Consider the following 14,435-nt stretch of genomic DNA (forward strand, 5'->3'; position numbering starts at 1 on the left):
TCATAGTAAGAAATAAAAATTATCATGCCATTTAAGTATAGTCTATCAGTGATGTATACTTTTAATAAATGATGAACAATAAACTAGAATTGAGGCAACTAGCAGGATTTTGTTCCAAGCCTGTCACTGGAGATGCCACAAAAGCCATGGGGAGGTATAAGAATATGACACATTAATAATAATTTTTAAAATGAGGGTCACTCTTGGCAAGAAAAAAAAAAGGCGACTCAGGCCTGCTCTGTGAGGGTAATGGCAATAGAGTGTGGAGGAGATCCAGGTGTCAGAATTGGAAATAAACATATCTCTAGAACATGAGTGTTTGATCAGAAATTCCTGCTCAGGACCTGCCAGAATTGGTGAAAAAAATATTTTTTAAAAGAAAACCAGCGCCTAAGTTCAGGATAGATCAAGGCAGGATGTGGTACGTAGCCAAGGGAGGTGCCAGTCCCGAACTGTGGCACTGAAGACTGCTTTAAGACACATACCAAGTTGAATTCAACAGAAGGGCATGAGTGAACTGGACACCCACCACTCTCCTCAGGTACATATTAACTGCCAAAGTGGCTGATCTCATCAAGGGAAATGAACTAATGGAAAAATAATTAGATAATTGAGGAGGACAACTACTGTTACAATGAGAGTGACAAGCCGAATAGACTTATAACAGATGAACAAAAGCTATTGAGGACATGGAGTTAGTACTTGCATTTATGAAGACTCACATGGAAACACCAAGTATAAAAAAATGTAAATTTTAAATAAAAAAATAATACAGCACCAACAATAAATTATTGAACAGAAAGAGCTGGTGTAGAAACTCTTTTCTTAACAGAAAATGATACGGATGTAGAAAATATAAAGTCAAATTTAAGATACATGGAAGATAGAAATAAAAAAATGCCAATATCTATATGGTAAAGACCTAGTTTTTAAGTTTGGGATTGAAATTTCTGTCTTAAGATGACAGAAGTTTACACTGAACTAAGATTATAGACCATAACAATATGAAAGCTGAATTTTACAAAAATGATATTTAAAGCCATTAGAGAGTAACAATACCCTGGAGAAATAAAAGTCCATCTCAGGCAACCTAAATCACCAGAATGCCAAGCACCAAACATGTAAATGATGCCATATGAAATTACCAGTCCCAAACTGGCCTAACTAGAGGTATCTATGTCAGACATGATGGACTGTAGTGAACACTGCTGTATGGTATGTTTGAAAGTTGCTAAGAAAGTAAATTCTAGAATTTCTCATCTCAAGGAAAAAATGTTGGTTGGTTGGTTGGTTATTCTGTGAGGTGATGGATGTTAACAAAATTTACTGTGGAAATCATTTTGCAGTGTAAATAAGTCAAGCCATTATGCTATACAGCTTACACATACACTGCTGTATGTCAATTACATCTCAATAAAACTGAAAGAGAAAAATAAATTTTGGTGTGATGCAATAAGAGTGCAACTTCCAGAAACTTCTGGAAGAAGTTTCACTGAATCCAACATCACTAGTAATCCAGAAATCATACCTCCCTGATGCTCAATATGCTTATAGAAAAGAAGCCTAGTAATATCTATGCAAACATGTAATAATGGAAATTTTTTGACTGAGAAGGTTGTATTTTTAAAGGTGCTTAAAGAGAGAGTTGCCAGGACAATTCAGTTCAATCACAGGGTGAGACAGAAAAAGCAAATATGTGTGTATGTGTGTGTGTGTGTGTGTGTGTGTGTCTGTGTGTGTGTGTGTGTGTATGAAATTAAATCCAAATAATATTGTTATAAATCACAGTTTTGTGGTGATTTTTATGCAGTAAACATTGATAGAAAAGGAAAATCACATATAGCCATATTCAAAGTGAATATACTGTTTTACATTTTTTTCCAATATTGTACAAAAGTCCCAGTGCCAACACATCTTTGCCAACAATTGGTATAGTCATTTTTAAAAAATTGTAGTCATTCTAATAAATGTGTAGTGGTATGGCCTTATGGCTTAACTTTATGTCCCCTAATGACTAATGATATTGAAGATCTTTTCATGTTCTTATTTGCCATCACTATATCGTTTTTGGTAAAGTGTCTGTTTAAATATTTGTGCCTATTTTTTAATTGAGTTGTTTTCTTGTTACTGAGTTTTGAGAGTTCTTTATATGCTGTTCATGAGACATATGATTTGCAAATATTTTCATCCAATCTGTGGTTTGTTTTTTCATTTTCTTAACAGTTTCACTTGAAAAGCAGAAGATTTTAATTTGATGAAGTCCAATTTACTTTTTTAAAGATTTTATTTATTTGAGAAAGAGAGTGTGTGTGCAGGAGGGGGGAGCAGAGGGAGAGGAAGAAGCAGACTCCCCACTGAACAGGGAGCCCTACGTGGGGGCTCGATCCCAGGACCCTGAGATTACAACCTGAGCCAAAGGCAGATGCTTAACTGACTGAGTCACCAGGAGCCTCAAAATCCAATTTATTAATGTCATTTTATAGATTGTACTTTCATGGCTCTACCTAAGAAATTTTAGTATAACCCAAGATCACAGAGTTTTCCTCCTACTCAGGGCCTGGACTAGGGTGAGGTAAGTCACTTAAATCACACAGTTAGAGTAGACTCAGAGGCATGTGCACTGTTCTGCCCTGGGCCCTGCCCATCACCACTGCAGATTAATTTCTATGAGGGCAAAGATTTTTTTCTGTTTGACTCTTTCTTATATTCCCAGTAATTATAATAGTCCCTATCTAATACCAGGAACTCAATAAGTATTAGTTAAATAAAATAATAAAATAAAGAACAGTGTTCTCAATTTTAGAGAGCCCATGACATGTAAACATAGATTATGAAAAATTTATTTTCTCCCACATGTGGGGTTTTCACCGTTGTGAAGACAGTCATAGATAAGATATATCGATTCTAGAAAGAAATACATGTTTATTCATAATGATTATGGGATGAAGGAGTCAAAGTGATTTCGGTTTTTTTCTTTATATTATTCTATTTGCAATTTTTGAGATAACCATCCATTATTTTTTTTTAATGGAGAGAAGAAAAGCAGTGGAGGTTTGTGAGTTGGATTCTATTGCACACTATGCCAAGAAGCACACTCCCACATCCTTTTAAATGTTGAATGTAAATTTTTATATTCCTAGAAGTGCCAGGTTCATGTAATGCCTCATGTATATTAGAACTAGATCAAGAGAAAAAGAACAATGGTCCATTATTCAGTTCCAGTAAGGAAAGTCATGTATTCTCTCATATTTAAAGAGCGATAACTGAATGCCATAAATGAATCTTTAAATATTTAACTAGGAACAGTAAAATTATCTGTGTTCAGATTAAGAGAGTTGTCTCCCAAAAATCACACTGGGTTTCAAAAAGCCCTTCTGTAAAAGGGAAAAATACCTAGACTCTAAAAAGAATATTGCCTTAGGAGATGCTATTATTTTTACCTAGATGTACTGTAAAATACTTTATGTGCATTAGGGCTTCGATAAAGAGAGTAGTTTCCTTCTTTTTGTGGTTCTCTTTCCCTTAATACGTCCACCAATAAAATACACTTCCCATGTAATGATTTGGGAGGTGTTTGATTACTCAGGTCTCTATCAGTTTTTTCAACTTCGTTTAGGAATGACACACCATTAGCTATAATTTCCCTAAAGCTTCCATTTGGTTTATTTGTTGCTGCTATTATTATAGTTTGTCTTGTTTATTTTAATTTCTTTCTTTATTGCCCTTTTTTTAAAAAAATAACACTATAATATCTAGGGGAGCCTGGGTGGCTCAGTCAGTTAAGCCTCCGACTCTTGATTTTAGCTCAGGTCATGATCTCAGGCTTGTGGGATCAAGTCCTGAGTCAGGCTACATGGTTGCCTTGCTCGCACTCTGCATTCTCTCTCTCTCTAAAAAAAAAAAAAAAGAACATTATATCTAAATCTTGAATTTCATTTGAAGATTTAAAATAATTGGGGGGGGCACCTGGGTGGCTCAGTTGGTTAAACCGGTTAAGCGTCTGCCTTCGGCTCAGGTCATGATCTGGGGTCCTGGGATCAAACTCATGGCAGGTTCCCTGCTCAGTGGGAAGTCTGCTTCTCCCTCTTCCTCTGCGCCTCCCCCTGCTCATGCTCTCTCTCTCACTTCCTCTCGCTAAGTAAATAAATAAAATATTTAAAAAAAAATAAAATAATTGGAAAAAACGTGAATGCTCAACTTTTGTCAAATAGGAAGGAATGTGTGTGTGTGTTTGCATGTACATATACAATTTGAGACCAGAGTCTATAATTTAAGTTATTTTACTTATTTTCTTCAGGATTCTAAAATTGGTCAGTTATTATGCTTTACTAACTTTATTATGGAATACATTACTCTTTTTTTAATTGATGTGTAATTAACATACAATGTTACGTTAGTTTCGGTGTACAACATACAGAATCAACAGTTCTTTACATTAGGCAGTGTTCACCATAAGTATAGTTACCTAGGATACATTGCTATTGATTGCTTTTATTAAGAAATAATAGCATATCTTTGGTGTCTATTATTATTTTATAGTCCATATAGGCTGAATAACAAAGTCTCTGGAGTACTTATATTATTTTGTATCATTAAGATAATAATTCTCATTTATAATGAGTATATTACTCAAATCATCTATCTTGTGATTAAAAACTAACTCTTTTACCTGGATTTTTTAAGGTTCTATGTAAATGGGGTTACTAATAAAGCATGAGTTATTTATGTTTTTTGGACAAACTCGTGGCCAAATGCTTAGGGAGTTTAAGTTTACTAATAAGGAGTACAGTTAGTTTTCTACCAAAAGAAAATTTGAAAATATATCTACTATTATCTCTGCTTAATTTATTCCCAGTGGTTGGTTCTTGTATGAAAAATATAGCCTTCATAAAATCTCTGGGAGAATGGTGGTTTGTTTATTCAGAACAAATTTCCAGCTAAAAACAATGAAATTTTTTTTAATTATTATTTTTTTCTAATTTGTTAGGAGTGTTAAAGAGGAGAAAGCAGATAATTACCACTTAAATTTGGGAGGATGTCAAAATCTAGAGATAAGAAAAATACCTCCCAAATAACTTTTACCCTGAGTTTTAAGGTCAAAGCAAATTAAGGCTTTAAGCCAGTGGCCTTAAGGGGAAAGGAGATGAAAGACCAGGTTCAAGGTCTAGGTGGGTTATAGGAAACCAATTCTAATAAAGGGTCTTAAGGGTCACAAAATTAAAATGAAAATTAAAGAAAGAAACCCACTTCTTCCCCAGGATAAACTCCCATTTCTAAGAGACTACAAGAGTGGAGTAGTCAGAAGAGAACAGAAAAAAAAAAAAAATTCCCTGAGAAATCATGGCTAAAGGACATCTGTTTCATGGTTTTTTGTTTTTTTTTTTGGTAGCTAGGACTTTCAGTCCCATGGGGAATTGTCATTTATGATGTTCTCTGACTTCCACAGACTTTGATTCCTGGCAGAAACAAAAGGTAATCTTCTCTGAAAGAAATGATCTTCCAGTGAGTTGGTAAAAATAATTACCAACTTATAATTCTAAGATTGGTAATAATGTATTCCACAAACAAGGATGCAATAAAAACATATTTCTAAAACACACACACATTAATTACAGTAAAGTCTCAATAAGTAAAATTCTAAAAGGTATAACTCAGGCAGATGGAGAATGATTACTGATGGATTAGAAAATGAATATAGAGCCAAAGTGCAACAAAAATATGGGTAAATAATAGTAATGCCTTCTGAGGTTTTATTTAAAATAAGAGAATTAAAAGTCTTGGACAAATAGCATGTAAGTAATTTGTAAAGTGTGTAAGTAACAGGGGTTTTTAATGTTATTGGTGAGAAGGGGATTTTTAAAATTAAAAATTATATGTTGATAAAATAAAAATATATGTTTTATTTTTGAGGGTAACAAATGGAACAAACATAAAACTTTCACATTAGTGAAAGGACCATAAAATTAATGATAAAAAATAATCCAGTTGAAAAACTCGAGAGAGAAAAATCATAGATAAAACAGGGAAAATATAATGCATAAATGAAGTAGTAGATTTAGCTGAAATATGTTAGTAATTACATTAGTTCTATATGGACCAAATGCTCCATTAGAAAAAAAAAGTAGCATTTTAGAATAGACTTATTTTTAAAAAATTCAAATTATTTATGAAGATGAATCGTGCAATTAACCGAAAGAATAAAGAAAGGGTGAAATAAGTGGCTATAAAAAGGGACGCCTGGATGGCTCAGTCAGTTAAGGGTCTGGCTTCGGCATGGGTCATGACACCCGGGTCCTGGGATTGAGTGCTGCATTGGGCTCCTTGATCAGGAGGGAGCCTGCTTCTCCTTCTGCCTGCCGCTCCCCCTGCTTGTGCTCTCTCTCTCTCTGACAAATAAATAAATAAAATCTTAAAAAATAAATGGCTGTAAAAACATAAAGCATGCAGATGGGAACCAAATAGAGTTGGTATGTCTAAATTAATATCATGGGAAAAATATTTATGAAGCATTATTAGGGATTAAATAAATTTATTCCATAATGATCAAATATTGCTTCACCAGAAAAATATATAAAATGAAAAAATAAATTATGATGTGGCAGACAGTAATGGCAATATATATATTTGATTGCAATTTTTAACACACAAATTAATGAAAAAATACCATTATCATAACAGCTTACAGATAAATATAAAAACAGCTAAGTAGAATAATGAGGACAACATTTGGATAAAACTATATTACAGGTAAATTCAGTTAGTAAGAAAAAATATTTGGAAAGCTTTAAATTCTCTGGATCAAAGAAATGCAAATTAATTTCAAACTTCCATCAGACAGGCCAAAATTTTTAGGTCTGGAAATAGGAAGTGATACCGCGAATATATAGCAATTCCAGGGCAACTTCACATCCTGCCTTTGTGAAGATACGTTGGTTATAGCACTTCCAAAAATATTTAGACATTATCTGCTAAATTTGAATAAAATCACAGCCAGTGAAAGAGCAATTTTATTTCTAGATCAGAGATTGTTAAACTTTTATGAGTGTGTACCTTGTGGAAATCTGATAAAGCCTATCGACCCACTTGTCAGAATAAAATTTTAAATGAATAAATTAAAATACATAAATTTCAATGAAACAATGATCAAAATATTAACAGAAAAATAACATGCACAGAAGGAATGTCATAGAGTGAATTCATTCATCTAAATTATTTAGCATTTTTTTAAATTAATTTAACTTCATATTTACTGTATAACATTAGATGCCAGCAAAACAACAACACTTGTAAAGAGTTTTGTACAGTACAAACAAAAAGAAATATCAATTTTTTGAGGAAGCTCTTATGGGGGGATGCCTGGATACAGGTTGGAAATGTTCAGTATGAATACCTCTTTTATTCATTTTTTACAAATATTTATTATGAAGGAGTTATATGCCAGACTTACCTTTAAACCAGGAGTCAAGAATCTGCTCTTGTTTACCAGATATTCTAATTTTGAGGCTATGATATCAAGCAGTAATAAATGCCAAGAAAAATGTAAGACTGGCTAAGGGGCTATGTAAGATAGATGTAAAAGATTGAACCATAAGGTGTAAGAATATCTTTGGAAAGAACAACACCATTTCGTAGAAATTCTATCACGTTTACAATTTTGTGCAGTTCTGAGACATTAACATAAAGCCAAGGAACAATAGTAATAAGTTATCCTAATAACAGTGGGATAGAAGAGAATGAGTCCTACTAAAAATTATAGAAGTTAATGCATAGAAACTCAGTATTTAAAAGTGTATATTAATAGAGTGTCTAATTAAATTAAAAAAAGAATTTAATATCAGGGTCCCTGAATCAAGATGCCATCCTGCCAGAGGCCATGACCAGGGACAGGACAATGAACACTGACCAGAGGACTGAAAAGACAGTAAACGGTGAAATATGTATATGTTCTTATTGTATAATGTAGATTTCAGCACTCCACAAATCCCATTGTTAACTCCATAAACTTAATTTTCTAATCCCTCCAACTGCCTTACAGGAAGATACCTGGATAGACTGGGGAATGTCACGTATGAGATAAAGCTTATATTCTTAGAGCAGGGAAAATGAGCTAATGCACATTCAGTAAGGAGATTTATATTAAGTTATATTAAATATAAATTAAATTGATAATTTCTTCTTACATGTAGCATTTGGAGAGTATATGATACATGCTATTGAGTTTATTCTTTCCTTCCCTGTGAACAAATTCAAACTGATTTTGGAGTAAAATTTATCAGCAGTGAGTTCAACACTTCCACTTAAGATCAATGTTATATGGGAAACTGACCTAATATCTTTGAACCCTCCTTTATTCCTTTTTCAAAAAGTTGATAGTTATACTCCCTGATACATTTTTTTAAGTTACTATGAGATCCCATATTGTAAAATGCTCCCAATGTTGTTTGGCACATGGTACATATTAAATGCTTGTTAAATAGTAATAGTCTTTGCAAAAATTTATGCCAAGTAACTATTTCCTATAAAGATAATTTTGTAGTATAACGTAAAGTAATGGGGCACCTGGGTGGCTTAGTTGGTTGAGTGACCCAGTCTTGATTTCAGCATAGGTCATGATCTCGGGGTTGTGAGATCGAGCCCCTCGGTCATACAGATAATATTTTTACACTGAAAAATTAGGGTAGTCTGTAAAAACAGAATGAAATAGAAAACTTGGCCATCTTTGCATGCAGAATTCATACTCCAATATATCCATCAACATATCATCAAAAATTAATATAATTTTATCACATGTAGTGATTTTATTCATTATTTCACTTAAAAAAATCTCATGTACATCTTGCATCTTATTTTTTTCTCACTTAATAACACATAGTAGAAATCCTCACAAATAGACTTCATAGAGCTAACTCTGTATTTTATCAATTGCACAATGTCCCATATATAGAAACAACATAATTCACAACATAATTCTCTCATTTTCCTATTGGTGGGAATCCATTGTTGTTAAAAGTTGCTACTATAGAAAATGCTGTTGCATGCATATCCATAAACTATGAAAAATTTGATAATTTAAAAATATATTTCAAAATTAAGTTCAAAAATAATGAAGTAGTAACTTGGAAGAAAAAAAAAGAATAAAGAAGCAATATGTTAATTTACACTTTTTCATGTATTCCCTCCAAAAATGGGTGTCATCTGTCTTTGAATCTTTTGCAAATGTCTTAGATAGACATTTCTAATTTTTATAATGGAATTTTAGCTTTTCTTTTATATTGAAAATATTTTCTGGTCATGAAATGTTGCGATCAGTGTAATGCATTTGAATATATCATTTTGCTGTCTATTTTTAACGGTACATCATCCTCATCAGCATATACAGCCTATACACTTTCTGCTGCCGAATTTTATTGAATATTTGAGGCTAAAAAAATAATTTTTGTTGACATTCTTAGGGTCACAAAATAAGTTTTTTGAGGCATAAATTTCAGCATGTGTTCATATAATCTCTCCATATATATATTTAAAGCATAACACAGAGAGAGGTACCAAACTGTAAGTGTATAATTCGAAGGATTATCCAAACTATGTAAATATCAGTAAAACACCATCCAGGTCTAGAACTAGCCAGAATAAAAAATTCCCAGATGTTCCTGCTGGATCACTCTGCCTTCCACCCTCATGAAGGGTAAACACTGCCTTGATCTCCAACACAGCAACTGGCTGCTCTTGTTCTATTTTTAAACTTTGTATTCACAGAATCACAGAGGGCTGTCTCTAGGCTCTTTCACCCAAAATTATATTATTGAGATTCATCTACGTGTTATGTGTAGTTTCAGTTCATTTATTTCAAAGCAGTACATTGTCCCACTGTATGAATACGTTCAATATTTTTTTTTTCCAGTTCCACTGTAGGTGGATTTTGAGTTTTTGGCTTTTTGTTTTGTTTTTATTTTTGTTGTGTTTGTTTATCATTGCAGTTTAAAGCGATTATGAATAATATTGCCATGATCGGTTTGTTTCTATCTCTTTGTACATATATGAATGAAGTTCTCTTGAGTTTATTCTTGGGAGAGTAATTACAAAGTCATAAAATATGTATCTTCTCAACATTAATGAGTAATGTAAAAATTTTTCCAAAATGGTGTTCCAGTTTACATTCTCATGAGCAGTTTATGTGAGTAGCTATGTCTCTACTTTCTTTTATCCCTAAAAGATATTAATATGTATTTTCTTAGCATTCCAGCAATGTGTGTTGTAGTTCATTACAGTATACATTGCATTTACTGACTTCTGTTAATAATGAGGGATTTTTCATATGGTTATTGATCTTTGGAAATTCTTCTATGTAAAATACTTGCTCAAGTCTATTGTTCATTTTGTGTGTGTGTGTGTGTGTGTGTTGTCTTTTTTATTGAGTATAAACACACTTAACGTAGGAAAACACACATACATACTCCTTTACATGAGGGACAGGTCCTTTGTTGTCTTTTGTGAATATTATTTCTTCTTTCACTCTGTGCCTTGATTTTATTTTTTAAAGTTATGTTTTGAAGAACAAAATTCTTAATTTTATAATAATCCAATTTAGTCATTAGTTTTCTTTATGGTCAGTGATTCTTGTATCCTGTTTAAGGAATCATTACCAATGCCAAGGTAATAAAAGTTTCTCTTCTATTATTTTTTTTACAAGTATTATTATTTTGCTCTTCTGATTTAAATACACAATTCAGCAAGGATCATATTTAACTTTCATCCATTTTAAATAACAGATTGTACGTACATTTTCTCTATGCTGCATAGGAAAATTGTTCATTAGGAATCACATAGAGCCCTCCCTTAGTCAAGTATTATCTAAATCATATATTCAAGCACTTTGCTAGCTTCTAGAAAATTTCTGTAATCTTAACTTTTGGTTTTCTAGAATTAAAAAGAGCAAACTAGGTGGTAGATGAGAAGGAATAATCAGGAAAAGTGTGTGTGTGTGTGTGTGTGTGTGTGTGTGTGTGTGTGTGTGTGTGTGTGTGATGATTATTCTTTTGTAATTTAACCAGTCAAAATTATTCCCTTGGAAATGCACTTATTTTGGTAAGCTTAAAATATGATTTGAAGTAGACTTCAATTACTTTATCCTCTATAATCTATAGTACAGGTCACAAAATGAATATGAGTAGGCAGGCACTGCTTCATGGACAATTTACAAACAAAACAAAAAAAAAAAGTGCTCTTATATAAGTAGGGGGGGAAGCCTGCTGCTTGCTTTATTTAATGGGTAGAACCAAAAGTTTTGTTGGTAGTAAAAATAATCTTTGTAGAATTACCCAGTCATTTGGAGTGCTATAAAGAAGCTGTTGTCAATAAAAGCTGTGATTATTACTATGGTTTCATTCCATTTCTGTGGTAATTAGATATTATCATTTATTTATTACATTATTTTATGGTTATTGCTTGCAATTTCAGACTTTAAATACTGAATGCATAAACAGTGCTAATTTAATTACAGTATTGGAATTTTGAATACTGCATGCAGTGTTAAGATTATTAAGTATATCTCAAATGAATATTCTAATAACAATTTGCATTTTTGTCTGACTTCTTGTTCATCATAATTTTTAACAAATTAATGTTTGTAGTCTTGAAAATTGTCATGCAGAAATGAATGTCATTCCCATGGGGCTGAATTTAGGAACTAAACTTTATGATGTTTATAGTTAAATAAAGGGATAACTTTGGTAAAGGAGATAAATCTTATATTTTTAATAAATTATATAGCCATTATTTAAAGGCATCTTCTAAGAGACCTAAAAATTCTTAAAATATCATACAATATAAAACAATATGAAAAAGATGACATTTTCACACTCCTCCATTTGTTTTCTATCTAATAAGCATAGCATTTCTATTAAGTTTATGATAGTTTTGTTTAAGATTTATCTTGAACTTTGCTGATTCCATTTGACTTTATATTTCTAACACCTTGTAGTGTTTATCAAAGCATCAGTGACTTGCATCATTAAAAGGTTAATAGATTTCATGAGTGGGAAAAAAATCCCATTTGATCAAATAGAAATTAGCTGGAAAGAAATATGAAGATGGATGGCATTTAGGGTATTTTGAAGTCTTCTTACATGCTTTACTGAAAGTAACACATTAAAGTAAGGTATGAATAATGTGTAAATATCTTTTCATTACAACATACTTGGATTTATCAGGATAAAAAGCATTTCTATGAGGAATAGATTTGTAAAAAACAAGGTGGAAATATTTGGGTAGAGACAAGAATGTATCTGAATTATTTCAGCCAGATTCCCTGGGAAACTCTGAGAAAAACATTTGCATACTGGAAATTTACTGAAGAGTGCTCTCATGAGCATCTATGAGAGAGCAAGGGAAGTAAGACTGAGAAGGGACAGGACTGATCAGCTTTAACTGATTCCATGAAGAGCTCTGAAACTCATACACTCCTTCAGAACTGTGACCCATTGAGGCACCAGGGAAGTCTTAGAACTGCCATATAGAATAATCACTGGAGGTTGGTTCCTTCTGGTGAGAGTGTAAACTTGTGCAAGGTAATTCCCTAAGGCAATCTCAGGAAGAGACTCCATTCTGAGCTATCAGTACCCAACATGCCTGGCAATCGAAGTAATGAGAGCATCAGTCCTGAAAGGAAGACCTGGGTGTCACATTATAGCATTAACTTCAACATACTGAATAATAAGGACAATACATATCTCAAAAAGTTCCCAAAGGTGACATTAGCAAAATGGAGGACTAGGCAGCTCCAGGTCTTCCTTCCTCCACAGAGACACTGAGTTAATAACAATACCCAGATCAGAATATTTCTGTAAGAACTCTGGAGACAACTGATTTCTCAACAGAAACCTTGAAAGCCAGAAGGAAATGAGATGATATAGTCAAAGAGCTAAAAGAAAAAACAAAACTGTCAATCAAGAATACTGTTTCGGACAAAACTGTCCTTCAAAAATGAAGAACAAATTGAGGGGCACCTGGTTGGCTCAGTCAGTTAAACCTCCAACTCTTGATTTTGGCTCAGATCATGAGATCTCTCTCTGTGTTGGCCTCTGTGCTCAGCATGGAGTCGGCTTGGGAATCTCTTTCTCCCTCTCTCTCTGCCCCTCCCCCCACTCACATGAGATCTCTCTCTCTCAATAAATAAAAAAATCTTTTTTTAAAAAAAAGAACAAATTGAGACTTTCTGAGATAAAAAAAAGTTGAGGAAGTTCATTATCACTAGAGCTGCTCTATAAGAAATGTTAAAAGGAATTCTTCAAGTTAAAAAGAATGAGTGCTAGACAGCAACACAAAGCAATGAAGAGTTTCTCCAGTAAAGATAAATGCATGGACAAATATATTAACCTGTAATATTATAATTTTGTGGAATAAAATTTAAATGGCAAAAACATAAATAAATGATAATCCATATTATTGAGAAAACAATATATAAAGATATAATTAGTCACATCAGTAACACAAAGTGAGGAGGATGGAAGTGTAAAGGCATAGAGTTTTTTATATGCAATCATTCTTAGATACTCATAAATTTAAAACATTTCATGTAATTGCAATAGAAATCACAAAGAAATATATATAGACTATACACAAACGAAAAATGAGAAGGGAATCAAAGCTTATCATGACCAAAAAAAAGTCAATGAAACAAACAAACAAAAAAGGCAGTAAGGGAGAAAAAGGACAAAAAGCCTACAAGGCATAGTGTAAATGATTAACAAAATAGCAATAGTAAGCCCTTCCTATCAGTAATTATTTTAAATATAAGTGGATTAAATTCCCCGTTAAGAAGACATACAGTAACTGAATGGATAAAAAACACTATCTAACTATATACTGTCTACAAGAGACTCATTTTAGATCTAAGGAAACAATAGTGTGAAGTTAAAAGGAAAGAAAAAAGTAGTTTACCAAAGAGAAGCCAAAAATGATAGTACTTTCATGTAAGTAGGGGGAAAGCCCACTGCTTGCTTTATTTTAATGGATGGAACCAAAAGTTGACCAAAAGAGAGCAAAGAGATCTATATTAATATCATACAAAATAGATTTAAGGCAAAACTATCACAAGAGACAAAAGAACATTATATAATGATAAAAGGGTCATTTCGCCAAGAAGATATAAAAATTATCAATATTTATGCATCAGACCTCAGAGCTTCAAAATATGTGGAGCAAACATTGATAGAATTGAAGGGAAAACAGACAGGAATACAATGATAATAGGAGAATTAAATACCCAAATTCTGATGATGGGTAGAACAACCAGACAGCTGATCAATAGGAGATAGAGAACTTGAATAATACTACAGAGCAATTGGACATAACAGACATATACAGAACATTCCATTGAACATCAGAATGTACATTATTTTCAAATGCACGTGGAACATTTTCCAGGATAGATGACA

Source organism: Zalophus californianus, chromosome 8 (genome assembly GCF_009762305.2).
Source record: "Zalophus californianus isolate mZalCal1 chromosome 8, mZalCal1.pri.v2, whole genome shotgun sequence".
Taxonomy (NCBI): domain Eukaryota; kingdom Metazoa; phylum Chordata; class Mammalia; order Carnivora; family Otariidae; genus Zalophus; species Zalophus californianus.